The 27,411-nt window shown below is 39.6% G+C and overlaps 1 protein-coding gene and 1 long non-coding RNA gene across 6 annotated transcripts in view; both read right to left on the bottom strand.

The window, feature by feature from the left end:
• FTO (FTO alpha-ketoglutarate dependent dioxygenase) overlaps positions 1–27,411 on the bottom strand; it is a 426,388-nt gene that overhangs the window by 388,902 nt on the left and 10,075 nt on the right.
• The window catches only part of LOC114117875 (uncharacterized), a 33,990-nt gene continuing 7,518 nt past the window's right edge, over positions 940–27,411 (bottom strand). For both annotated transcript variants that reach the window (XR_003591471.3, XR_006056098.2), the window contains exon 2: positions 940–27,301. This is a non-coding gene — a long non-coding RNA (uncharacterized LOC114117875). The remainder of the gene's footprint in view (positions 27,302–27,411) is intronic.

Below are 27,411 nucleotides of genomic sequence, written 5' to 3'. Positions count from 1 at the left end.
CACATGTAAATTTTTTCAAGACAACTGTTAGAAATACTAACTTGCATTGTTATACTGCAGAAACCAATACAACATTGTAAAGCAATTTTTCTTCAATTAAAAATAAATTGAAAAAAAAAAAGAAGCACTAAGTAATAGGCATGAATAAGAGCTGTCACCTTATAGACTTTAAAATGGTGAATTTTATGTCATGTAAATTACACCTCAATTTTTTTTTAACACAGGCAAAAAAAAAAAATACAACCATAGTGATAAAAAAAAAGAGAGAGAGAGAGAGAGAGAGAGAGGGGATGGGAAATGGGACCCCCAACAGAAGTAGCTAATTCAAAAACTTCTAAATTTCTTTTGGATAATTATATGTTTTGAACTATCCATGTCTCTTCCTCCCTTCTATTCACACACAAAGTAGGCATCTCATTTCATCAGTCCTTTGACTTGCAGTTTTCACCTATAAAATAACAGCAAGAATATTTTTCTTTGGCTAGCTCACAGGATTATGGGAATTAAATTGAAAGAGATAAAAAATTGACAGTAGGGATTCCCTAATGGCTCAGACAGTAAAGAATCTGCCTACAATGCAGGAGACCTGGGTTCAAACCCTGGATCAGGAAGATCCCCTGGAGGAGGAAATAGCAATCCACTCCAGTACTCTTGCCTGGAGAATCCTAAGGACAGAGAAGCCTGACGGGCTACAGTCCATGGGGTCGCAAACAATCAGACACCACTGAGTGACTAACACACACACACACACAAGTGTTGGCAAGGGTGCAAAGAAATTAGAACCTTTTTTACACTGCTGTGGGGATGTAATATGGTACAGTTGCTTTGGAAAACCGTATAGCAGTTCTTCAAAAGTTTAAACATAGAATTACCATATAATTCAGTAATTCCACTCCTGGTATATATCCAAAAGAAATGAAAACACATCTATACAAAATCGTGTTCACAAGTGTTTATAGCAGCATTATTCATAATAGCCAAAAAGTTAAAACAACAAATGTCTGTCAAGTGATGGATGGGTACATAAAATGTGCTTTATCCATAAATGGAACATTATTCAGCCGTTAAAAAAAAAATGAAGTATTCACACATTCTACACCATGGACAAATGACGAAAACATACAGATTATGTCAAGTAAAAGCCACTAGTCACAAGAAACCATGTATTTTATGATTCCACTTATATGCAATGTCTCTAATAGGCAAATCTATAAACAGAGAAAATAGATTCCCGCGTGGCTCAGTGTTAAAGAATCTGCCTGCCAATGCAGGAGATGCTGGAGATGCAGGTTCGATCCCTGGGTCGGGAAGATTTCCAGGAGGAGAAAATAGCAACCCAACAGGCTTCAGTCCATGGAATTACTAGAGTCGGACATGACTGAATGGGGAATGGCAACACATGGGTACAGGGTTCATTTTAGAGGTGAAAAAATTGTTCTAAAGTTCAATTTTAGTGGCGATAGTTCCAAGATCTTGTGAATAGGCAAAAAAGAAAAAAAAAAAAAAACCATAAACACTGAATTGTATACTTTAAATGGGCAAACTGCACATATGCAAATTATATTTCAACAAAGTTCTTTTTCTTTGAAAAGAACAGTCATCTCTAAGTGGGCAGCTGGGGAGGAATAAAGGGGAGAGATGTTATTTTCCATCATAATCCCTGTTATTGTTATTTATTCACTAAATCATGTCCAACTCTTTGCCACCCCATGGACTATAGCCCACCAGGATTCTCTGTCCGTGGAATTTCCCAGGCAAGAATACTAGAGTGGGTTGCCACTTCCTCCTGCAGGAGATATTCCCAACCCAGGGATCATGTGTTGGCAGGCAGATTCTCTACCACTGAGCTACCAGAGAAGCCCCAGAATCCCGCTGCACAATGTGATTATATTTCACATATGAATATTATTAATATGATGAAAAAGTAAAAATAATTATTGGAAAAAGTACATGCAAAATAGTACAGATATCATCGAGGACACACATTCTTTGCTCCTAAAGTCAAACTAAGAGAAACAACATTCTGCCCTAGAAAGTACCACACAGGTAAAATCAGGGCTTTCCTGGTGGCTCTGAAGGTAAAGAGCCTCCTTGCCTACAAGGGAGACCTGGGTTCAATCTCTGGGTCAGGAAGATCCTCTGGAGGAGGACATGTCAACTCACTCTAGTATTTTTGCCTGGAGAATCCCCAAGGACAGAGGAGCCTAGGGACTGCTGTTAGGTAAGAAGGAGCACTCTCACGCACGTGTGGTGTGTGTGCGCGTGTGTGTGTGTGTGTACACATGACTCTCTTTCACACAGAGAAACAAGTAAAATACACCCATTGTACAAAATGAAAAATATATTCTCAGGACATCATATCAACCATTCTGTAAGTATTAGCATAGCCCTCCTATTGGCAAAAACTGCACTGGGCTGTGTGTTGTAGCAACACATGCAGACGAGGTCCTGGCTCTCCAGAACTCACCATCAAAGAGCCACCGACGACACCAGTGCAACAGTGAAGTCCTAAGTGATCAGAAACTGAACTAAACATAAGTGGGCACAGTGGACGGAAGGATTTGCAGAGGCAGAAACTTTCGAAGTAAATCTTGAGAAGATGCACGATTCTCCCCGAGATGAACTCCAGGGAAGGAAGACAGCGGGTTGCAGGGATGAACAAAATACAGAGTAGACAGATACGCCTGGAAGCGGGGAGGCGGAGAGGGCTAGAGCCAGGAGGGGAAGGTTAAGTTAGATAGTGGTCTGGAAATATGCATGCGTGCATCTGTGGCACTTGGACTTTATCCTACAGTCAACATCAGTGCATTTAACTAAGATCTACAGTGAATTAAGATCACAGCCAAACAGTGAGAAAACCCATTCTGTTAGATAAGTAAAAGATAGTCTGGCAAGGACAGAGGACGCATGTGGAAAAGAAGGAAAGGAGAGTGGCCAAAAAAAAACAGCTCAGAAGCTGTTACAAATTTCTTTTGTTTAGTCACTAAGTCATGTCTGACTCTTTGTGACCCCATGGACGGCAGCACACCAGGCTTCTCTGTCCTTCACTATGTCCCGGAGTTGGCGCAAAGTCATGTCCACTGAGTCGATGATGCCATCCAACCATGTCATCATTTTGAGATCATTTACACTAGAGCAGAGTCAGAAGGAATGAGCAGGGGTCAGATTTTAGAGCTGCTGATAAACTGAAAGACAGTCACAGGCTGAAGATAGATGGGGAGGGAAAGGAATGGTAACCCAAGACTTTTGGAAAGAAAGCAATACTGACGTGGGTAAGGGCAGAAATTACTAATTGCCACTAAGCTAGGAGTTTGACCTGGTTTTATCCAATAGACCAGAGTACTGAAAGAGTGCAGTTGACTTTTCTCAGCACAACGTACAGCATGGATTCAGGGGCCAGCCAGCCTGTGTTCAAATCCAGCTCTACCAGTACAAGCTGGAGATCTTCAAGCACACGATTTAATTTCTCTGTCCCCAGCTTCATCTGTAAAACAGTGGTAATTAAAAGGCCTATTTCATAGGGATACCATGAGTATTAAGGGAGATAAAGTGATTAGAAAAGTGTCTTGCAAATATTAAGTGCACCAACAGCACTTGCTATTTCTATGTATGGCATCTGCATAGCGACATATCAACTCCATTTTATACAATAGGCAACTGAGGCTTAGGGAAACCCAGGTTCTTACACAGCTAGTTGAAGGCAAAATCCTTTATCTGTCTGGCTTCAAAGGCAATATATTTCCACTGTGCTATGCTACCTCCAGAGCTGCTGATACAATCGCCACTACATCCATAGGAAGAGCTGACTTGCTTGTGCCTTGATTTCCAGGAGAACCTAAGTAAAAAGGGTGATCAATTCATCTGTTTTTGAGAAGAACTGGCTCCTGCATCTCAGGACTCGGGTGAGGCTGTCACCTCCTCCAAGAGACCCTTCCCTGACCCCTGAGTCTGTGTCCACTGATGTCTGCTCAGTGCAGAGGAAATGGTGCTGTCCCCCATTCTGAGCACTAATGCCACTCTGCTGAAACTACTCCCTAATCTCTCTATCCTACTGGTCTACCAACCTTGTGAGTTTGGGGACTGTCCATCTTATTCACTACAAGATCCTCAGCTTTGACCAACAACTCACAACAGCTTAACTGAAAGTGCCAGTTAAACTTGCTACATGATTGATACCAATTTCCAATCCCAGTTTTATATGTATTTGTCCCAAAAGGTTATATCATACACATATATATTATTTTGTATACATACAGAAACTAAGGCTACACTGCTTAGTCATTCCAGAATAAAAGATAAAAATCTCTTTCCCACTCATATGTTAATTGAGCGTGGCAGAAACCACACCTGCTTACTCATCAGCTCTTCCTTCTCTTTGACCTCAACAAAGGAGCAATGAGCACAACTCCACAGAATGGATTGTGAGTGTTCCAGCCCATGGATGGCATCTTAGTCAGCACGGGCAGTCAAAACAGAACACCACAGACTGGGTGGCTTAGCCGAATTCTATTGCTTAGCGTTCTGGAGGCTGGGAAGTCCAAGACAGAGGTGCTGACAAAGTAGGTTTAATTCTGAGACTTCTTCTCTTGGCTTGTGGGCAGCCCCATCTCACTATATGCTCATATGGCCTTTTCTCTGGGTGTGTACAGAGAAAGAGTGAGCTCTCTGGTATCACTTCTTATGAGGGCACCAATCCCACCATGAGGGCTATATCCTCATGACCTCATCTGACCCCAATTACCTCCCCAAAACCCCATTTCCAAGTACCATCACATTGGAGGTTAGGGTTTCAACAAATAAGTTTTGAGGGGACACAAACATTCACCCATAACACGTGGAAATATCATTCACTTCTGCTAGATCCTAGATTCCCCAGCCTCCCCTGCAACGGGAATGGTCATGCAGTCCAGCACTGGCCAAAAGGGCATAATGAGGAGTCTGCTAGGAGCTCTGTGGGAAAGATTTCCCACCAAATATAAACCCCCCCTTTATCTTCCCACCCTCTTCCAGCCTTGAACAGTTACATGAGGGCATGATGAATGGTGCTACTGCAACCATCTTGTGATCACGAGGTTAAGCCAAGAGACCAAAAAGTCCCTGTGCTAAAGACGGAGAGCAGAAAATAGAAAGCACCAGCATCCTTGGTTATATTACTACGCCACTGCTCCAGAAGACCTTCCTTCTTTCAGACAGCTTATGATGTGTAATGAGTCCTGTTTAACACACTGTTAGATAGAAATTCTGTTACTTGAAGTCAAAGTTTTCAAATTCATACTAAATAGATGCACAAAACTTGTTAATGTACATCTCCTCGAATGTGATATTGACCACTCAAACAGAGTTGTATACATATGGGATTTGCCATCAAGTGGACACCAAGCTCATCTATTCTAGGGGGAAAGAACTGAAGTTTGGAAACATTTAAAAGCCCCAACGTCACCAGAGAATGTCTATTGCTCTCAAATTTTGTATGGGAGGTTCATAACATGCAGAACAGAACAGACAGGGCTACGATTACAAATAACTTCCTTTAAAAAAATAAGAGATTCAATCTCTTATTCATAAGAAACCTAAATAAACAGAGCAGAAATCAAAAATCTGAAGTTGTGGTACTATTCAGTTTTTTTACCACTTACAAAGGATGTTCAAAACTAAGGAGAAAGAAAAGGTCAGGCAGGGATCTTCATTGTTAGACTTGATCTGGTAATACCACTAACCACCCACCCCTCCCCAAAAAAACAGGCTTTTTTAGCATTTTTCCATTCTGTACACTTTTTAAAAACTGTTTTGTCATGAGTTGATTCAAATTAGAAAAATAAACCAACTTCCAAAAATACCTTCAATGTGTGGAACCCGTGTGCTTCTTATTATTATTATAAGCCATAATATGTGGCTTACGTACTCTTTGTTTCATTGCTGCTGCTGCTGCTGTGCGCTTTCCAGCTTCTTTCCAGTCAGTTTTCCATGAATACAAAACTCTTTTGTTCTAGTTAAAGTAAGTTTCATTTTAAGATTTAAAGTTCTAGAGGAAATCCTTATACAACATCATTAGTGATACCTCAAGAGCGTTGCCATGGTAGACAGGAGACAAACCCAACCTTTTCCCAAGACACCTAGAACTGTCACGCATCACTTCTGGTGTTATCTCCATATGATTCGTATTTCAAGATGACTGGTTAAACCACACCATGATTGTCTTTAAAATAAAGCCTTAAATTACATCAAACGTCTCAAAATAACTACAGCTTTTTCTAAAAGTTCTCAGATTCTGTCCTCAAACCCGTCAGTAAAATACATCTAACTAAGGAGAAAAATTCTCCTTCACTGAGGAGTGGCTAATTCCAAATGGGCATCTCCTCTAGGACTATAAATTCTACGGTAGCCCTGTATTAATTAAGTTCACCTGTAGAGAAGTTTCAGCCAAGCAATGTTGGTGCCATACAAATGAAGATTAAATCAAACTCTGAAAGATGAGCTCCCTCTAGGGTTTGAGTCTTAGGACTCTGCCAATGGGCTTCCCTGGTAGTTTAGACGGTAAAGAACCTGCCTGCAATGCGGGAGACCCAGGTTTGATTCCTGGGTAGGGAAGATCTCCTGGAGAAGGGAATGGTAACCCTTACTCCAGTATTCTTGCCTGGAGAATTCCATGGACAGAGGGGCCTGTCGGACTCCTCTACAGTCCATGGGGTTGCAAAGAGTCAGACACGACTGAGCAAATAACACACACACACACACACACTCTCTGCCAACAGACTATTACAGGGTTGTGACTGGAGCCCCTCTGAGTCCTCATATCTCTCTTAAGAAGCCAGACTCCTTTCTTCCCTCGTTCATTCATTCCTTCCGCCATAACATTATTCCCTCTTCCCCTGGACCCAGCACATTTCGTGGAAAGCCAAAAATGTTAAACATTTCCATGGATAAACAGAAATCTCCCAGTCTTTCTGCTTGTTTTAATGCTTGCTGTTGGTATGAGAGGTGACAACGTGCCTCAGGCACCTGTCTCTCCATCCAGGCCAGGCAGGTCATCTTCCTTTCATCAGAAAGGAGGGGAGGTCATCACGTTTTAGTGCATGTTGACACCACTGCTAATAAAAGCAAGATAAGAAGTCGATGCCCTTAAGGTGCCTTAACCTCTCCCTCACCTAAAACAAGAGATTTCAGTTTCTCCTCTGAAGTTGGAACCAGGAAGTGATCTGACACCACAGACATCTACCAGGTAATCCAAAAGAAAGCTGTGAAGCGCAGGAGAGACCTTAACTCAGAAGGTTATTCCTCTTTCCTTTGGGCAAGTAAGATGGTTCCTTTAAGAAAGCAAAAGTGAATCACGATACTGGCTTCTCAAAAATGCAGAGGCAAGACTCAGATCCATTTTGAATCACTCATCTGAAAATAGTACTAGTGAACTTAGCTGCTAATTCATAGCTTTCAAATTTCTGTAACGTTTTGAACCATTAATTCGAAAGAAATCTTCTCCAAAAGTATAAACATTAAAAAAATACATAAAAAGAAGCCAAGCCATTCGCAGGCCTCCACCTCCTGGAGCAGAGTCCTAGAAGTGCCCAGGACACAGGTCGCAAATCATGCACCAGAGACCACGTTTCACTCACTTCAGCTGTGTCCGACTTTTTGCGGACTATGGACTATAGCCCACCAGGCTCCTCTGTCCACGGTATTCTCCAGGTGAGAATACTGGAGTGGGTTGCCATTTCCTCCTCCAGAGGATCTTCACGACCCAGGGATCGAACCCATGCCTCTTGCACCTCCTACATCAGCAGGTGGGTTCTTTCCCGCTAGCGCCACCTGGGAAGACCACATACCATTTGAAAAGGGCAGAACCTGAGATTTGCGGTTTGTTTGTTTCATTCTCTCTCTTCTTTTGTCTTCTCTTATTAGCCATACTGAACACTCCCCTTGTTGTTCAGTCACTAAGTCATGTCTGACTCTCTGCAGTCCCAAGGACTGCAGCCGGCCAGGCTCCTCAGTCCTCCTCTATTTCCTAGTTTGCTCAAATTCATGTCCATTGAGTTGGTGATGCTATCTAGCCATCTCATCCTTTGTCGCCCCCTGCTCCTAATCTAAGAAACACACTAGAACAAAGTAGATATTCAATACTTTTTATAGCCTATCTTGACAATGATTTATACACCTTTTCCAGAAGGTAATTTGGTAATATGCATCTAAAAAATAATACAATCTCTTGACCTAATTGTTCACAGTTTCTAGAAATGTGTTCATTAAAAAAATAAATAAATAAATAATGCACCTAAAGACGTCTGAACAAACACAGCATTATTTAAGTTAATAAACGTAAATGAAATAAGCTAAATGGTCAACAATAAGGAACTGCTTAACTAATTACTACAGACATATGAAGGGTCTACCATGCTTTGGCACTAAAATGCTCCTAATATAATTTTTTTTTAATGCATGACAACTCTACAGTGTCAGCTGGAAAATGTAAAGACACATGGATGGATTAGATATATTATAAAGTTTACTTATTGACTGAACTAGATACTAAATTTAGTACTATCTTACTTGGCCAAAAATACATAGCATGCTGGATTATTTTAAAAGGCAACATAAAAGTTTATCTGGAGCTAGTTTACCCACTGACACTATATCCTAGTAGCATTATAATTATTCAGAAATTAACATAATATACTGCTTCCTAATGTGTTCACACGCCATCCTCAGTGTCCTTTAATACGATGTTGGTTATCTGAGGCAGGCCTAAGGGAAGAAAGCCCACTAACAGTAGTGGAATATTTTGACCTAACGTGTCTTCAAAAGGCATATATCCACTCTGATCATATTTAAACTCCATGATAAATCTGTTCGTAAACAATTCTGTACATTACGCCACAACAGATGACAGTTTACGGAGAGTTTGTTTTGTTCCAGATACTAAGCCAGATACTGAAAATACAAGAGCCGAATAAAAACACAGTCCTTGCCTTTGAGGAGCTCAATGAACTAGTCATGTAAATGGACAAACAGGTACCAGTGAGGTTAAAGGTAAGAAGCAGATGAAACACTAAGGGCAGCAGATTCAGATAAGTCTCAGAAGGGGTGGCACTGAAGGCCACTGTTGACAGAAATCTCATTTTCTCATTCTCTTAGTGCCAGTGAGGTGGGAGAAGAGTCCAGGGAGGAAAAAGTCATGTGTCAAGGCACAGAAGCCAAGTATGTTCAGGACTGCTTCGCTTTCTTATAGGAGGGTACCAGGTGTGAAGCTGCAGGGCGAGAGGGGAGAGGCCAGGGGTCAAGCCCAGATAATGAAGGAGACCGAAACAACAGAAACCTCATAAGGCAAGCCCAAGGGCCTGAATTTCTAACATGCAGCCAGTGGCAATCTCTGAGAAATGGTAAATAGTGGACCGCTACGGCCACTTTACACGTCTAAAGCTGGCGAGAGAGACAGACCACAGGCTAGGAGCCTAAGGAATTTTTTCTTTAATGCCATGAACACAGGAGTGACATGAAGATGAAGAGAGGAGATAGAGAGTGGGAAGGAGAGAGAGAGGGATGGAAGGAAGGAAGACATGAGCACAGAGGTCAGAACTTGGTGACCAGCGGGCTGAGGAGCAGGAGAAAGAAGTGCGATCCCCTTTCATATGGAAGCCCTTCTCCCATCCTCCCAGGGCCTTCTCTCTCCCCTGGTCAGGTCTCTGCTCAAAGAATCCTCCACTGAGAGCTCTTTCCTGATAACACAAACAATCCTTGATCCTCTCACCCTGCTTTATTTTTCTCCACAGCCTTTAGAACTATGAAAGTTAATAATTACTTGTTGGCTTGTTTATCAGCTGTCTCTACTTGCAGAATCTGAGCTCCATGAAGGCAGGTACCATCAGTCTGTTAGTTCATGGCTGGATTCCAGAACTCAGAATACAGACCAGCACACAGTGAGAGCTCAGAAAATATTGGGTTGTCCAAAAAGTTCATCAGGATTTTTCCATAACAGCTTATGGAAAAACCTGAATGAACTTTTTGGACAACCCAATATGTGTGGAGTGAGCAAACGAGGGAGAAGGCAGGCAGGTCACTCAGATTTGTGGTGTGAGTGCTTGACTAAAATATGATGATATTATGAACTAAAATCAGGAACACTGGGGGGGGGGGGGCAGATGAAACACAAAGACAGAGAGTCTTGAGTTCTAGAGTATGCTAACTACCCAAGCATTGCCTTAGGACTATATCATAAATCTTTCCTGCTAAGAAAAAGACAAAAAAGAAATCAGGAAGTACCTACAGGGGTCCCAGAGGTCTGCACAAAAGCAAGTACTTTTCAGAACAAAGTTGAGACAGTTGAACTGAGGTAGATAAACCTAGAGCCTGTTTTACAGGATGAAGTTAAGTCAGGAAGAGAAAAACAAACATCATATATTAACACATACATACAGAATCTAGAAAAATGATACCAATGAACCTATTTGCAGGGCAGGAATAGAGACACAGACATACAGAACAGATCTGTGGACTTGCGGGGGAAGGAGAAAGTGGGACAAACTGAGAGAGTGGCCCTTAAACATACGCATTACCACGCAGGAGACAAATAGCTAGTGGGAAGCTGCTATATAACACCGGGAGCCCAGCCTGGCGCCCGGTGATGACCTAGATGGGTGAGATGAGGGTTGGGAGGAGATATATGTATACGTAAGGCTGATTCACAATGTTGTAAGGCAAGAAACCAACATAACATTGTAAAGCAATTATCCTTCAATTAAAAATAATTTTTTAAAAAAACTTTTCAAACAAAATCTCCTGTCACCCTCACTGACATTAGTACCCCTATTTCTGCAAATAAAGAACCTGAGAATAAAGGGTTAACTGACTTATCCAAGATGACACAGTTGAATGTGGCAGAAGCAAAACCAGAATTTGCAACCATTTACTACACAAAGCTAGAAGCAGATCAAGTTTGATTTCCAGCATTTTTCATATACGTTAACAATATTGGAGGCTGCCCCTCATCCTTCTCCACCTCAGGGTGCTTTTTAATTCAGTCTCAGATGAATTTCTTCAGTCTCAGAAGAAAAGATGGCTTTCACCACCATATTTTTCTCTAAGAAACACCTTGCCTAACACTGACCTCTGAAGTTTCTAAGACTTGGTCACAGCCAATGAAACTCTTATCTTTGAACTCCTTTACTATGAGAAGAAGAAAAAAAAAAGTCTTATCATCCCTTTGTAAATTATTTTAAAGTTCAATCCCTGCTTTACGAATCACACAAACTGACCTTGCATCCCTTTGCAAAATTACATAAATACTAAAGTAAACGTTTCAACCTGTCAGTGAACCCCAGGTATCACTGGGAGAGTACCAGGTCCCTTAAGCAAAATGGCCAAAAGCTGATAGAATATGCAAGACAAGTCCGAGAGCTTAACTGGCAGAGCTGCTCAGATTCATGTTGTGCTGTTTGAAACTCAGACCACAGGAGACAACAGTTCACTTTTTTTTCACCGTGGCAACAGATTCAACCTCTTGGCCCTGTAGGAAAGTCATCTGAATATATTTAACCAAAAGAAAAATGAAAAGAGAGAAAGAGAGAGAGAGAAGAGGGGAGAAACTTCTGGATGGAAGATATATTCAGCCCTCTGATTTTATATGCACATTTGATCATGCTGTTGACAGCCTTGGAAGTTAAGTAATATGGACTGCTGCACAGAGGTTTCAAACCTTGATGGAAACCAATGGCAGGCTCCTTTTGACAGTCAAATAATGACAAGCACGTTGCAGGCCAATGCCCGTCATTCACCAACATCTCCAACCTGCTCCAACCACTGCACAGCGACTAAGTGGAGGGTCAGAGGTTAAGCTCCAAGAAGCCAGCAATGAAGGGCAACTGTCATGCACCACTGCCTGTGGTGAAGCGGCCAGGAGTGGCTGTCTCTTCCACAACATGCAAAACGGTCTCATTCTGTCCAGGCAGAGACACATCTGAAGGTCCTAAATGAGACCATTGCCAATTCATGAAGCTCCAAACTGACAGCATGCCATTCAAGCTGTCTCCGATTTGACTTTTTTTTCCCCCTATTTCAAATCACAAATCCATGCAAAGTACACAGTTAAGCAGAACTCTTCAGCCATGGTTTTAAGCACCACTAGCCTTTTAGACACCAACGTAGTCTCAGACACATACACCTTCTCAGAGCCTAAAGAAGAGAAAGAAAATGCAAAATTAATGTATTCTTCTTCAGGGAGTTTCTAAAAAAGCATATCATCCAAAACGGCACAGAAGAACCCAGGCGCCAGTTTTCTAGGAAAGTTCCTAAGCATCAAAAGAAAAGAAAAGAATCTTGAAAATGAATTATGTCACCTTAGTATCGCATTACTGTGAGAGCATAAGAATGTAATATATGGAGAGAATTTTATTTAATGAAAGCAATATAATTTTAAGTATATAGTAACTTATCAATATTTTTTATAATATTTTTTGCATTGGTTCCAAAAATATAGTTCACAAATGATTCAAAGTTTAGCACACAATACAAATACATCCTTCTACCATACTGGGATTTAATGCTTTTTTACACAGTGGAATTACATGACCCCACTCAGATATGTGTGTTAACATTTTAACAGAGAGATTTCTGCTTTATTTTTATTGAGTAAAAAGAAATGTCTCATCTTACTCAGAAGCTGTATGACTGTCACTGAAAGTGACTGGCTAGGATCAAGAATTAATTTAAACAACTCTTCTTACACCCTTTCCACCATCAATGAGATTTCTATCCACAAATAAAGCCGTAAGTGGCCCTCAAAACAGAAAGCCTTAGAGGTATGAACGTGAAAATGAACTTTATTTGAAGGTGTTGGTCTTCATCAACTGAAGCACTAACTAGTCAGTCTTTAAGCTTTGATCACTATCACCTACTCTTCCTTAATGAAGTCTAAGGAGAGAAGATAACCTATCAACTCTAAAGAACAAAGCTTACAAAGACACACAATTACTAAAGCTTTTACAGTCAAAGGTCAACTAACTGCCCTTTGCTCTAGCAACAAGAACATAGCTAGTCTCTAATACAGAGAGGCAGATAGCCAAACAAGAGTTACTTTAAGCATGCATGAATGTGTAATGTACCAACCTTCTACTCCCAGGCAAAACCAGAAATTATGGTGTGTAAACTTAGATTACTATTTGCAACTCTGATCAAGAAAAATACTTCAAGCCACAAGTACTTATTGTTCAAAATAAAGAAACCAAGCAAGCATTCTGTAATGCAAGAGACATGATTAAGAATTTGAATATGAGATAACTTCTCTTTCCTGAGGGATAAAAATCTAGGGGGAAAAAAATCTCTTAGTTCGTATTCAGGCAAGTATGGTACACAAAAATCACCAAAGCTGAATTCCAAGACAGGAATTTCTTTCCCAAAACCCTTTATTTTAAACCTGGGTTGCAAACCCCCAAGTTTAATGTGAACTGACACAGGACAAATAAAAGGAAATAGTTCGTTAGGGATTACAGAGTCAACTGATGGCACTCATATTCTTAAGGGATGATACAGAACAAAATTTTAAATGGTTTCAAAAACAGATTAGCTGCTTAATCAGTCACAGATTCACAATGGGTAACAAAGTTAAACTAAGAATTCAGGAGAGTCAGATTCTTGGGCAGATCCCAGGATAAAAAAATTCACTTGGATGAGTCCAGTGCTCCAATTATTAAAATATAGGCAAAGTCAATATTACAGGAAAAAGAAAGTGTGATGCCTGAATCTGTCATTGACAAGCCCAGATTAAGAGGACAAGGCTAAATTCCCTCCTCAGGCCTTTTTCCTCTGTGACGTTGCATGGAGAGGGTCCCCACATTCATGTAGATGCCATACAGAACATCAACCTGTGGTCCTAATATCCATCATTTATTTTCCCCTTCAAATATCTTACGGGGGCAGGGTTGTCCTTTGATGGACAAAGGAATGCATCAAAATGGCATTTTCTTGGAAAGAAACGCATTTGATTCATATCCTCAAAAGATCAGGATGACAACTGCTCTGTTTCACTTTCCCCATTCACTCCCTATAATCCTCCCGTACCTTTCCACATATCCCAAAGTTCAATATCAAAAAAGGTTCTTTCATATATACACATAAGATTCAGCAAGATTCAAAAAAAAATTTGAATTAAACAAGGTTCTACTAGATAGTACAGGGAACTACACTCAATATCCTGGGATTAAACCATAATGCAAAATATAAAAAGATGCATGTGTATGCACGTCACTTTGCTATACAGCAGAAATTAACACACTGTAAATCAACTATACTTCAATTTTTTTAAAAAAATTGCTTAATGTGGCTGGATTCAGCAACATTCACAAGCAGTCAAATTAGTGACTCCTGCTATTTCAAGGTTCCACACATCAGGGAAAGTGAGCACAACGCCCACAGGAAGGATGAAGGCTGAAGAATGTGGACTCAACAGTGCCCTGGTATTTGTTTCAGGTGCTGAGAGAAGCCCAGAGTCCCGTCAGACCTGACCAGCGTTACTCTCCCTCCTCTACCATGTGCCTTTTTTGTTAGATCCTCAGCGATGCAGCTTCCCCAGTGGCTCAGATGGTAAAGAATCTGCCAGCAATGCAGGAGACTCGGGTTCAATTCCTGGGTTAGGGAAGATCCCCTGGAGAAGGGAATGGCTACCCACTCTAGTATTCTTGCCTGGAAATGTCCACGGACAGAGGAGTCTGGTGGGCTACAGTCCATGGGCTGGGCAAAGAGTCGGACACAACTAAGTGACTAACCCTTTCACTTTTCCGTGATACAGTGAAACAGCATTTAATTTTATCTTTCTTTTATAAATGAAAGCAAAAAGCTGTAAGCTTAAACCTCAAATGATTATGGAAATATTTACATGCTGGGAGGGGTGGGTTGGGGAGGGAGGGGAGCATTAAACTAAATTTAAACTAAATGGAGGAACTGCTTTCTCCATGTCTGATTCCATAATGTGAAATGCTCACTGAAAGCCTAGTGGTGGTTTAGTCACTAAGTTGGGTCAAACTCTTGTGACCCCATGGACTGTCAGGTTCCTCTACCCATGGGATTTTCCAGGCAAGAATACTGGAGTGGGTTGTCATTTCCTTCACCAGGAGATCTTCCCGACCCAGGGATTGAACACTGGTCTCCTGCACTGCAGGCAGATTCTTTACTTACTGAGCTACCAGGGAAGCCTAAGCCCTTTGAGATCCTTGGTTTAGAAGATGAGTGAACCCAACCTGGGACCCTGCTTTCCTCCTTTTGACAGAACAAAAGCCAGACACACTCACTTGACCATATTCATTGTACACTGAACTGTACTGTGCAAAGAGTATCAGTTGCCTCTGGGTCATGAAATAGTACTAAAAACTTTATAATCATTCATTGATTTAGTTTTCAGCATACTATATCATTTGAATCCAATGGGAGCATAAAGAGCTATTTGTGAGGTCAACCACGGTACAGACAGATGCTGACATGCTATTGATGGCAAGGTGGAAAGAAATTGCTAAATACAGCAGATCAATACCTCGTTTCACTGTTACAGCCTTCTGCCGACATAAAATATATATCTTTACAGCTACAAAAATAATAATAATGAAAGTGGGAGATAAATGTTTCCCTCAAGGTAAACTATTTGATTAGCTAAGGGCAAAGGTGACACCAGCAGTTACACTAAAGTAACTTTATAGTCTTAAATAAAAACTAGAGGAAGAGCAGCAGATGAAGAGGCAAAATGAACCAGGATACATAGGTGGTTCAGATATGACTCCTTCAAAAAAAACCCGCAGTGATAGGTAAAGGGCCACCAAAATCTACGGTTTTCTTATGGTCCACAAATAGAATTTTCTGAGATCTACTCTATCGTACGGGGATTCAGGTTTGCTTTCTTTTTCTTTTGTTAATTTATTTTTAATTAAAGTTGATTTGCAATGTTGTATTAATTTCTGCTGTACAGCAAGGTGATTCAGTTATATACACATATACATATATTTTTAAAATATATTTTTCCATTATGGTTTATCACAGGATACTGATAAATCCCTGCATTATACACTAGGGGCTTAGGAACTTTTTTTTTTCCTATGTTTCTAAACAGAATATTTTTTGTTGATGGAGAACAAACCAAGAGAGGAAGATAAACAAAGGCTCTGTAAAGTTAGAAAAAAAGAAAAAAACTTCACCTGTCCAGGCTATACATGCTTCTTCCATTTGACTGGAAATGTTGAAAACTGTTAGATGGGCTTTGGGAAGATCCCCTGGAGGAGGGCACGGCAACTCACTCTAGTCTTCTTGCCTGGAGAATCCCACGGACAGAGGAGTCTGGCAGGCTACAGTCCATGAGGTCGCAAAGACTCAGACATGACTGAAGCAACTTAGCATGCACCCATGCACGCCCTTGTTAGATACATTAAACAAATTTATACCATGGTTCCTAGCCAGAGGGAGCTTCTAATCTCCCTAGGAAAAAGATAATTACATAAAACACCAATAAGTAGAAATAACAACAAAAATGCCAAATTTAATATAATCAAATGTCAAGATGTCAGGTACCATCCACCAGGAAGTGAGCCACAGGCATCATTAGTGTTATTACCATACATTTCGACATAGGAAATAAGGTCAGCAAAGGAAGAGATGAAAAGAATAATCCTCAAAAGGCTTGTGAAAGAGTGGGGAACTTGAGATAACTCCTCAGGGACCAGTGACTCTAACACAACACCATCACATTAGTTTCTAGTTCTCTGAGATATAACTTTTTTTTTTTTTTTTTTGGTAAATCCTCAGAGTTTGAGCTTAAAAACAACCAAATAAAATTGGCCATCAATTATTTGAGATATAAAGTCTCACAGGAATCTTTAAAAGTTGCCTGAAGAGTATGTGTGTTTTTAAAGTTATACCAACTTTTTCCAGCTACAATGAACTGTTAAAAACAAAAAAGTGGGGCAGTCGGGGGGTTACAAAGAGGACTATACATATACATGCTGTACTAGAAGCCACGATACTGAAACGGTGGTGGTCACATGAACTCTTGCAATGAAAACTATTTTTAAAGAAACTACTTAACAATTACACAGAATACAACCAGTCTGCATTCGGATGGCGTTTAGCAATTTAAAAGCAACCTGTTAATCTAAGACTGACTTATCAGATGGCATACACTTCCTCAAAGAACATGTAGAGACTTTTTTTTAATGGAAATATAGTTATTTATAGTGCTTCAGGTGTACAGCAATGGCACCCCACTCCAGTACTCTTGCCTGGAAAATCCCATGGACGGAGGAGCCTGGTGGGCTGCAGTCCATGGGGTCACGAAGAGTTGGACACGACTGAGCGACTTCACTTCACTTCAGGTGTACAGCAAAGCGATTCAGATAGACATATATGTATGTTCTTTTTCAGATTCCCTTCCATTATAGGGTCTTACAAGATACTGATTATTATCCCCTGGTTCTTGTTGTTTATTTTATATATAGTATGGGTAAACTTTATCTCTATAATTTATCCCTCTCTCCCTCTCATTGCCCTTTAAGTTTTTCTATGTCTGTGAGCCTATTTCTGTCCATTTGTATCATTTTTTAGATTTCACATATAAGTGATATCATACAAAAATGGAAACGAATCTTTATGAATTTTATAATTTGTTATCAATATATGTAAATAACACTAGATTTTTAGTCTGTATTTTGGGAGGAGAGTATGTGTTCAGTTTTCTTCAGAGAAAATAGGACTGTACCAAAAAGTTTATGTCCTCAAAAAATGCACATCCATTTCACTGTGTGCTGTTGCAGCTATCTATGTAACTCCAATAAACTCCAATAAATCAAGCTATCTATGTAACTCCAAAAAACTCCAATAAATCAATCAGAAGCTCTTTGTTTCACAGTAGAAATTTCATGGTTGGCAACAGAGCTCCTTGGTCTTAGTAAACTTAAGGATCCCTAGGTAATAAGCAGTTGAAAAGTGAATTTCAGAAAACACTCAACCAACAAATGTTTACTGTATATCTGCTAACAAAGTTCTGTGGTAGATATTTCAGAGGACACACACTACACACACACACACACACACACACACACACACACTTTCTTTTTAATAGTGTCTGCTCCAAAAAACTTGAAAATTTCTCTGTTGGGGAATGGGGATGGTAGAGTAGTGGATAAGGCAAGAATACTAAAAGCCTTTTATTTTAAATCATATTTACATCCATATAACCTTTTTCGTGTGTTCACAATTCTTTTACATTCATTATCTTTTGACAACAACTCAGAAGATCAACAGGGGAGTGAATGATCATTGCCATTTTACAGATGAGGAGACATCACAGACACTAGTGAACTCATACCAGTTAATGAATGCCTAGTAAGTGACAGATAGTAAGGTCAGAAGTTTAGGCTCCTGACTACCAGTGAAGTGCCCCGACCATGGCAGCTACTATTTCATGTAAAGTCTACACAGCACAGTGAAAAATCTGGGAAGTGGTTAATTCCTTTGTGAAGGGAGAGACTGATTATTTAGGGCGTGTGGGGTTCAAGAGTCTACACAGACTGGAATGAAAAAATAAATATAATGTTGTTTGTAAAATGAAGCAGAGAAAGAGAGTAACAAAAAATCATTCTAATACTGAAAGGTAAGTGCCACAAAAACATGTACAAATTGTTACAGAAACACAGAAAATTATTTTTAAGATTTGGACGTTTTTCCATATTAAAGAAAGAATAAAAATCAAGGAACAAATTATTCATTTCAAGAACTTAGACTTTATTTCAAAAATAAAAACAAAAGAAATTTAAGCAAAGCAGAAGGAAACAACAAAGGCAGAGGTAAAGACAAGTGAATAAACATAAATTCAAGAGCTAGTTTTAAAACAAGTATAATCAATTTCTGAAGGCAATATATGTATACAGAAAGTTACAATTTAAAAGGAGATAAAAACAGTGAACATGGGATTTTTAAATTATGAAACGGTGCAATTCTATCTTAGTAAGCCTGAGAATATGTTCAATACCATGCCAATACATTTGAAACCTCAATTTCTGAGAAAACAAAATGACCAAAATTTACTCAAAAAGAAGAAAACTAAATAGACCGTTAACTAGAAAAGATACTGAGAAAGTCATCCAAAAGTTATCTTCCCCAGCATCGCACGAAGAGTTTTACAAGTTAATTTAGTTCAAACTTCCAGGGACAAATAATGCTGGCGTTCTATAAATGGCTCTAAAGCACAGAGGAGGAAAATGGCGTAATTCATTTTATGACACAGGCTATGTATCAAAACTAAACTAGCTATCAAAACTAAATAAAGCACAGAAAGGAATATTTCATAGCATTTTAACTCATCTTATCTCCCTCTATATTAGTCAAAAGAGCTTTATTAAGTTTTACTAACTCGAGTATGAATTATGACCCTAACATGTATATTAAATGTGCCTCATTGAAGATTCTGACATACCCCCTGAGGGTATCACTCTCCAGCTCCCCTGGTGATCGCCGCTTCAGACCCATCTGACTTTCCTAACAAATACAAAAAGGTTGGATTCAGTAGCAGGCTAAAAGGCCAACACAATGTGACCAAGTTAGGATCTGTCACCAGGAAACAATGTTAGAACCTGTATTAAGAGATTATATCTTATCAGTAGGAAAAGGAAAGATATTACCGTTTAAATAGATGTCAAAAAATATTCAATAGAAATTCAACCTCAGTCCCAAAGGGAAAAAAAAGTAAACTAAGAATCAAAGATTACTGCCAACAACTACTATTATACTTAATACTAGAATCCCAAAACATCACTATTAAAGGCATGGTTATGCTATCGCCACTTTTTAGAGGTTCTAGACAATGTAATAATGAAGAGAAAAAAAGGAGGGGAGAGTGTAATTACTGAAAGTGGGGAAAGAGACCAAGTTTTATTTGCAAATGATTAAATTATCTAACTACTAAACACCTAGAAAACCCAAGAAAATCAACAACAACAAAAAATTGTTAGAATGATAAGCATGCCTTCTGTACTGCGGTCAATTATGAAAGTAGCACAGAAGAAAAGTTTTCTCAAGTACGATTTTAAAAATATAATTTAAAAATATCCCACTTAAAACAGTAACCAAAAATAGTAATTCAATATGTAAAATACCCAGGAATAATCCTCAAAGGTAATAAAAGTATCTGATTGAATAAAATTACAAAACCTCCTGAGGGTCATAAAAGAAAGCCTAAATATATGTAAAAGATAACACTGTTAAATAAGTAATTTTCTTTACCATAAATACTTCAGTTCTTTCCAATTTAAGCTCTAAAGTTAACACAATAACAAAACACCAAAGGGTTGGTAATATATACAGGAGATCTTGAAAAAGTGAATTTTACGTTTCTCTGTAAAAATTTTTAAGTTGCCTTCTCGGTGTAAGAGCCACGGAATTTCTAAAACAAAGAATAACCTTGGAGGCCTTGTACTGCCAGATACTGAAAGGTACCACAAAACTCTGGCAACTAAAATGATTTTTCAGAATAACAGACAAAGCAAAGGAAACAAAATAGAAAGCAGCCATGGGTATTTTGGCATTCAATCTAGTAAATAAACGCAACAGGGAAAACTGGTTAATCATTTAGGAGCAATGAGACATCTACTCCATACCATACACAAACTAGATTTTAGACGCATTACAAGAATTATGTGGAAAAATTAAAATGTAAAATAACTAGATGGACATAGAAGTGACCGTTAATTAGATATTTCAGTGGGAAAATTCTTCCTATTCATAAACAGAGGAAAACTTTTGAATAACAAAAATACAAATGTAAAAAAAAAAAAAAAAACCTAGGAAAAATATTTCCAGCACATGAGTAACAAATAATAATACCCTTAATCTATGAAGTGTTCTTACAAATCAATAAGAAAAGATATACATTAGTAAAATGAATGAAGGAGATATGAATGAACAAATTACAAGAGAACTGTATCTGGCCAATAAACCCAGTAGGAGGAACTTCAACCATACAGCACTTAGTAATTAAGAAAATATAAACTAGTTCTACAGTAAGCTCCTACTCATCTCTTCCAGACAGCAAATATTTTCATCTTGTGACAGCTCCCGGTGTTAGAAAGGATGGACAAATATGCATTCTCATGCACTGCCTGTCAGAATGGAAACTGGCATCACCCCTCTGGGTGGCAATTTGACAATGTAAGCCAAAAATCTTTACAAATGTTGACCCGACGATTCACCTTCCTTTAATTTACCCTATGGAAAATAGCAGATATTCGTGCAGAGATTTATGTGCAAGAATGGTCACTGAAGGATAATTTATAACAGCAGGACAAAAAAAATCCATATACTTGTAACAACATGGAAAAATATTCACAATATACTGGATGCAGGTAAGTAAAAAAGACCAGAGTCCAAAACCAGAGGCCATAATATGCACAGTATGATCCCAATTTTTGTTTAAAATATCTCTTGTATAAATATGTATCATAAACTTCAGATAAAATTAGGATCATATACTATATAGTACATATAATAGGCATAATAATAATATTCTAACAAATATGTAACACAGTGAATCCTCTGAAGGGTTATGAGATATTTTTTCCTTGCTTGGTATTTTTCTATATATTAAAATTCTTCTAAAATAATAAATTACATAATCAGGAATAAACAGTACTTTAAAAATGCTTCACCACCTTATATGCCACACATATTGTGGTCACACATTTACAGAATCGCCTTTCATAAACTACATGTGGAAAATAATTTCATTAGCCTACAGTCACATCCACAGCAATAACAGCTAATGCTTATAAACACAATACTTCTATATACTATCACTATTCTAAATGCTTTACATATATTAAACCACTTAATGCTCACAACTGTGATTATCCCCATTTTACAGATAAAGATTGAGGCTCAAGAAGATGAGATGACTTGCTCAAGATGGCTCCGCTATTAGAGAGAGCAAGAGGAAAAACAAGGCAGGCTGGCCAAAATCCATGCTCTTAACCAGGACAGGCTACTGTCTCTCTTGATAAACTATACTCTAAAGCAACAAGACTGACTTACAATATAATGCCAGAACATATGCAATCAAATAAACACTATCCCCTTCAAAGTAGTCTCCATGGGAAGCTACACATATCCAAAGATGTGGTCACTGATCATACATTTTTGGAAATCTTTCTTTTGACTGTCCCCAGGGAGCAGTAAACAAGTCTTCTGAAAGATGAGATTTCTTTCAAACAGCTGGGAATCATTCAGATGCAAGTCTTCAGGTGTGATTAAATTGCTTAATTCTGCTTTGGGTAACACAGCAAGAAAAATCAATGAGGCTGCTTTTGCTATGGTGCCCATAACTCCTATCTGCTCCTAGAAACTACATTCGCAAGTGGATTTTAACATTTACAATACTGCATTATTGTAATTATTTGTTCACATGCCTATCTTCAGACTGAGCTTTGCCCTTTCCTCCCTGGCAAAGACTGTGCCTTTTTCATCTTTGAATCCTCAGCCCCGGGTCGTCCTGGCACAAGAAAGTATTAGTTAAGGATTTCTGAATGAATTCGATGAATAATGCCACACAAATGCTTTGAGCAACGACAGTGTATTCAAATAAATAAAAATACTGCCAAGAGGGTATTTGAGTCTGTGTACAAATAAATACATGCTGTACACAGAGACTACACTGAATTTTTTTTAATGCAAGTTTTAAAGAGTAATTCTTCAAATTCTGAATATTAAGGAAGACAGAACTCAGTTTTAACAGGTCTTCTTATAATAATATCTAGCTATAGTCATTTCTCACAAAACACAAGGGGAAGGGGTGGAGTAGATACGCTTCATTGTCTAAAAAGCAATCTACTGAACCAAGGGTGCAGAAATAACCATAAACTTTCTCACACAATGATGCCAAAACACATCTGCCACAGAGCAGACACCAGGATGCATCCTGCCTATGAGTTCAATCGACAAAGCACAACCTGGTGCCTGAAATATAAATCAAAGAACCTTCCCTCCCTGCTACTTATTGACGTTTTGCTACCTGCAAATTTCTAATGTGTGCAAGATGGGCCTATTTTTATTTACAGCACAAACCACATACGGAATGTACAACAAGATGCTTAATAAATCCCGCAGAACATAAAACACCGGCATAATTCAGACAGCAAGACAGACACTCACTCCTTAATTAAGTGGGTGATGTTCTGTTTAAAACAAAAAGACAACCCTGGGCTAGAGCTAAGATTAAGCACTCCGTGTTCCAAGGGAAATGCCAGCCATTTCCAGGGCAGAGGCTTTAAATCATGAAAAATAAACCATCTGATCGCCTGTATTCAATAGTAAGTAGACAGTCGGGACACAGACTGACTTGGATTAACACATTTTCAGTTATAACGAGTAATTTTACAGAGGATTAGTATCTTGATGGGCTGATCAATACAGAGGCACCGCTGCTATTACAGATGAAAAGAAAATTGCCCCTCTGGTAATAAAGTGTGCGTGTCTTCGTTCCCCTTCATTTGCTGAGTCCATTACTGTAATGGTGCCAGCATTAACAGCTGGGGCAATTTAAGCAGCAGGGGTCTGATGAATTTAAAAGCTGGGCACCCTGGCTACTCATCCTTTCCTTTTGGGGACTGCATATGCAATTCCTCTGCCTGGCTGCTACCAACACCAGGATCAGGTTTCAGGGGAACGACAACGAAGACGTCCCAATTATTTGTCTCATTAACAGTGTTCCCAGCCAATCATGTGACCGACACAGAAACTGCTCACAGCATATTGGCTGCTGAGTCAGCGAAAAATGGCACACTATCTACCTAAATAACGAGGTTGGCGTGACAACAGGCTGGAGTCCGCGGAAACTATACTGTCTGCATTTGTTTGCCTGATGCTATCTTCAAGGGGGTAAAAAGGTAAGAAAAACGGGGTGAAAAGAAAAGCTGAATGTTCATGCTGACAGAAAAAAAAAAATTCAGCAAAATTTTCCACCTCTGTTTTCAAAAACTGGTAACCTGGAAAACAGTGAGATAAACAACTGCTGTACATGGAAAGAAAAAATCTGAATTAATGCAGCCTTGAGACTTTAATCATGCCCAATTCCGCAGAATGAGTTAAGGGTGCCACACCAGCCCATTTTATATTATTATTGAAGAAATTCTAGCCTTTGAGGCTCAGTCTTGAATGATCTGATCGCTAAATGAAGGCGCCAAAGGGCAGACTTAGGACTAATGCAAAAATCAGAGCTTTGAATTCTCAGATCACCAACAGTTACGAAGACACTCATACAACTGGCAACAAATCTCCCCCTCAGACCGGACGCAAGAGAATCTGTTCCTTCAAACTAAGTCGTCTACATGGTTTCTACTGGCTGCATGTGTGTGCTGAGCTCAACCCACTAGGCTCCTCTGTCCATGGGATTCCCCAGGCAGGAATACTGGAGAGGGTTGCCATTTCCTCCTCCAAGGGATCTTCCTGATCCAGGGATCAAACCCGAGTCTCTTGCGTCTCCTGCATTGGCAGGCGGATCCTTTAACATGGTGCCACCTGGGAAGCCCTTCTACCAGCTATAGAGGTCTCAACCCAGACACTTATCCACAGGGCAGTTCTTTAACATAAAGGAAGGCACGCTGGCTTCACAAGCAAGTCATTTACAAAACTACAGGGTAAACATATGATGGGCCTGGCATCAGGTCAGATGTTTGTACCAGAAACAAAAATGTAAGCCTACAGAGCACCTGGGTCTCCCCGGTGGCTCAGTGGTAAAGAATCCGCCTGCCAATGCAGGAGAAGCAGGGTATGCTGGTTCAATCCCTGGGTTGGGAAGATCCCCTGGAGGAGGGCATGGTAACCCACTCCAGTATTCTTGCCCGGACAACCCCATGGAGGGAGGAACCTGGCGGGCTACAGTCCATGGGAACACAAAGAGTCGGACACGAAGCAACTGAGCCCACAGGCATAGGTGGTAGGGAAAGTAATTTGAAATCCACAGGTGTTGATACTTAACCATTTTCCATTATTTCTCTCAGGTTCTGGTTCCATCTCTCACTAGTGAAAGCCTACCAACCAATAACAGGCTATGCTCTTGGGAATTCATTCGTTCATTCACTAAACATTTATGGAATTGCTTACTATATGTCCGGCACCATGTTAAGTACTATGGATAGAATAGTGATAACAAAACTAAAAAGACATGGTGCCAAACTTTTTTTAAATAATTCACCATTTTAAAAATATTTATTATATATTTATTTACTACACTGGGTCTTAGTTGCTCCACACAGAAACTTTAGTTGCAACAATGCAAACTCTTAATTGGGACATATGGGTATCTAGCTTCCTGACCAGGGACTGACCCTAGTATCAGAGTTCTAGCCCCTGGACCACCAGGGGAGTCCCTCAAACTTTCTTTAAGCTTTCTCGATGCATGCAGTCCAAATGCCAGAAACTGTATTGCTAAACTCAGCCGCTATAAATCCAACCAGCACCTAGGGAGATGATCATTCTTAAGGGTCACATGGAACATGTCTCAGACACTGGGCCTTGATCATTCACTCTTCATTCAAAAGACATTTATAAATTTCTTTTATGTGCAAGACTCTCCACCAAGTACACTGGAAAGATCGAAGGATGAATGAGACATCGGTGCTGTCTTCAAAGAAGCTAATGGTTGTTTAAAGTGTCAGAGCCTTTTTTTTCCAATGGCAAACTTAGTTTTCAAAACCAACATTAAGATCAAGGTTAACAGGATGTGCCTCTGGGGGACGGGTGAGTTCCTGATAAGGGTGAAGGTTGGGCCCTCTTCTCCCCGTGTCCTTTGAATTCTGTACCATGAACATGTATTACTGATGGAAACCAATGGAGTTAATTTTTAAACGGCTGGGTCTGTGCAGGTTTTGTTTTGGGGATGATGAAATGTTCTAAATTTAACCACGGTGATGATTATACAACTCTGTGAATACACCAAAATCCACTGAATCGCATACTTTAAGTGGGTGGATTATATGGTATGTTGAATTATCTCTCAATAAAAGAAAAAATAAGGTTAAGAAACAGAACTGAATATACCTGAAACTACCACAACATTGTATTAATGTACCTCAATTTAAAAAAAAATCTGAAAATAATAAAAATTAACAAGAACTCACTGTGATTCAATGGTTTAACTAGCTAATTTTCAAGGAAGGTATTTAAAGTGGTGTGGACACTTATGAGCAAAAAAACCTAACCCTTCTTCTACCTAGAGAAGGTGATCTAAACTATTACATGATGATTAAAGAATGACCTAAGGGGCTTCCCAGGAGGCACTAGTGGTAAAGAACTCGCCTACCAAAGCAGGAGACATAAGAGATGCAGGTCTGATCCTGAGTCAGAATGATACCACGGAGGAGGGCATGGCAACCAATACCAGTGTTCTTGCCTGGAGAATCCCATGGATGGAGGAGCCTGGCGGGCTACAGCCCATAAGGTTGCAGAGTCTGAAGTGACTCACACACACACAAAGACTGACCCATACTCTGGAAGAGAGATCAAGCAAAAAATAATCTGCATTTGGGGGAGAAAACAGAGTAGAATCTGTCAGGTGAAGTTTTTAATTTTTTAAGTCCCCTGGTCATTGGTCCACCACCAAAAATGTTCTACATTTAGTTTCCTAAATTACCTTCAGATAAACCGGTAAAACAGCCCAGGATGGCCCATGATGAAGGTAGGGACCAAAAGAACCTTCTCAGAACTTCACCAAGGGGCCAAACCGCAAAAAATAAAATAAACTGAGGTAGAATTTTAAAATGTGGGCTTCCCTTGGGACTCAGACGGTAGAGAATCTGCCTGCACTGCAGGTGACCCAGGTCCAATCCCTGGGTCAGGAAGAGCCCCTGGGGAAGAGAACGGCAACCTGCTCCAGTACTCTTGGAAAATCCCATGGACAGAGGAGGCTGGTGGGCTACGGTCCGTGGGCTCGCAAAAAGTCAGACATGACTGAGAGACTAACACTTCACTTCCAACATAAATAAGTAACTTTTTAAATTGAGTTAGTATATATTAACAGCTCATCAGGCCTTGTAACCTAAGGCTTATCTTAGATGATATTAAGACAATTATCACCAAAAATGGAAGACTTTTTAATGATTTTTATTTGAAAAACAGCAGGCTTATCTATTCAGGATACATTCCTTCACTGATAAAAGTGTACATTCTTTTTTCACCACTTGAGTCACTTTATTATGAATTAAACAGATCCAGGGTTCATGTCATCACCAAGACTTGTCGCCACTGACGACGCTGGTCTTGATTACCAGGCTGGGGGAGTGACTGCCAGGTTTCTCCACTGTAAAGTTAAAACGTACATTTCTTAAACAAAATTATTACATGTCTATTAAGTGTATAACCCTCTCAGTAATAAAGGTAAACTGTTTCTATGCTCAACAACTTAAAAAA

This window comes from Ovis aries, chromosome 14, assembly GCF_016772045.2.
Source record: "Ovis aries strain OAR_USU_Benz2616 breed Rambouillet chromosome 14, ARS-UI_Ramb_v3.0, whole genome shotgun sequence".
In the NCBI taxonomy this organism is placed as follows: Eukaryota; Metazoa; Chordata; class Mammalia; order Artiodactyla; family Bovidae; genus Ovis; species Ovis aries.
The sequence above is the reverse complement of the archived record's forward strand: the minus strand, read 5'-3'. Positions and strand labels throughout refer to the sequence as shown.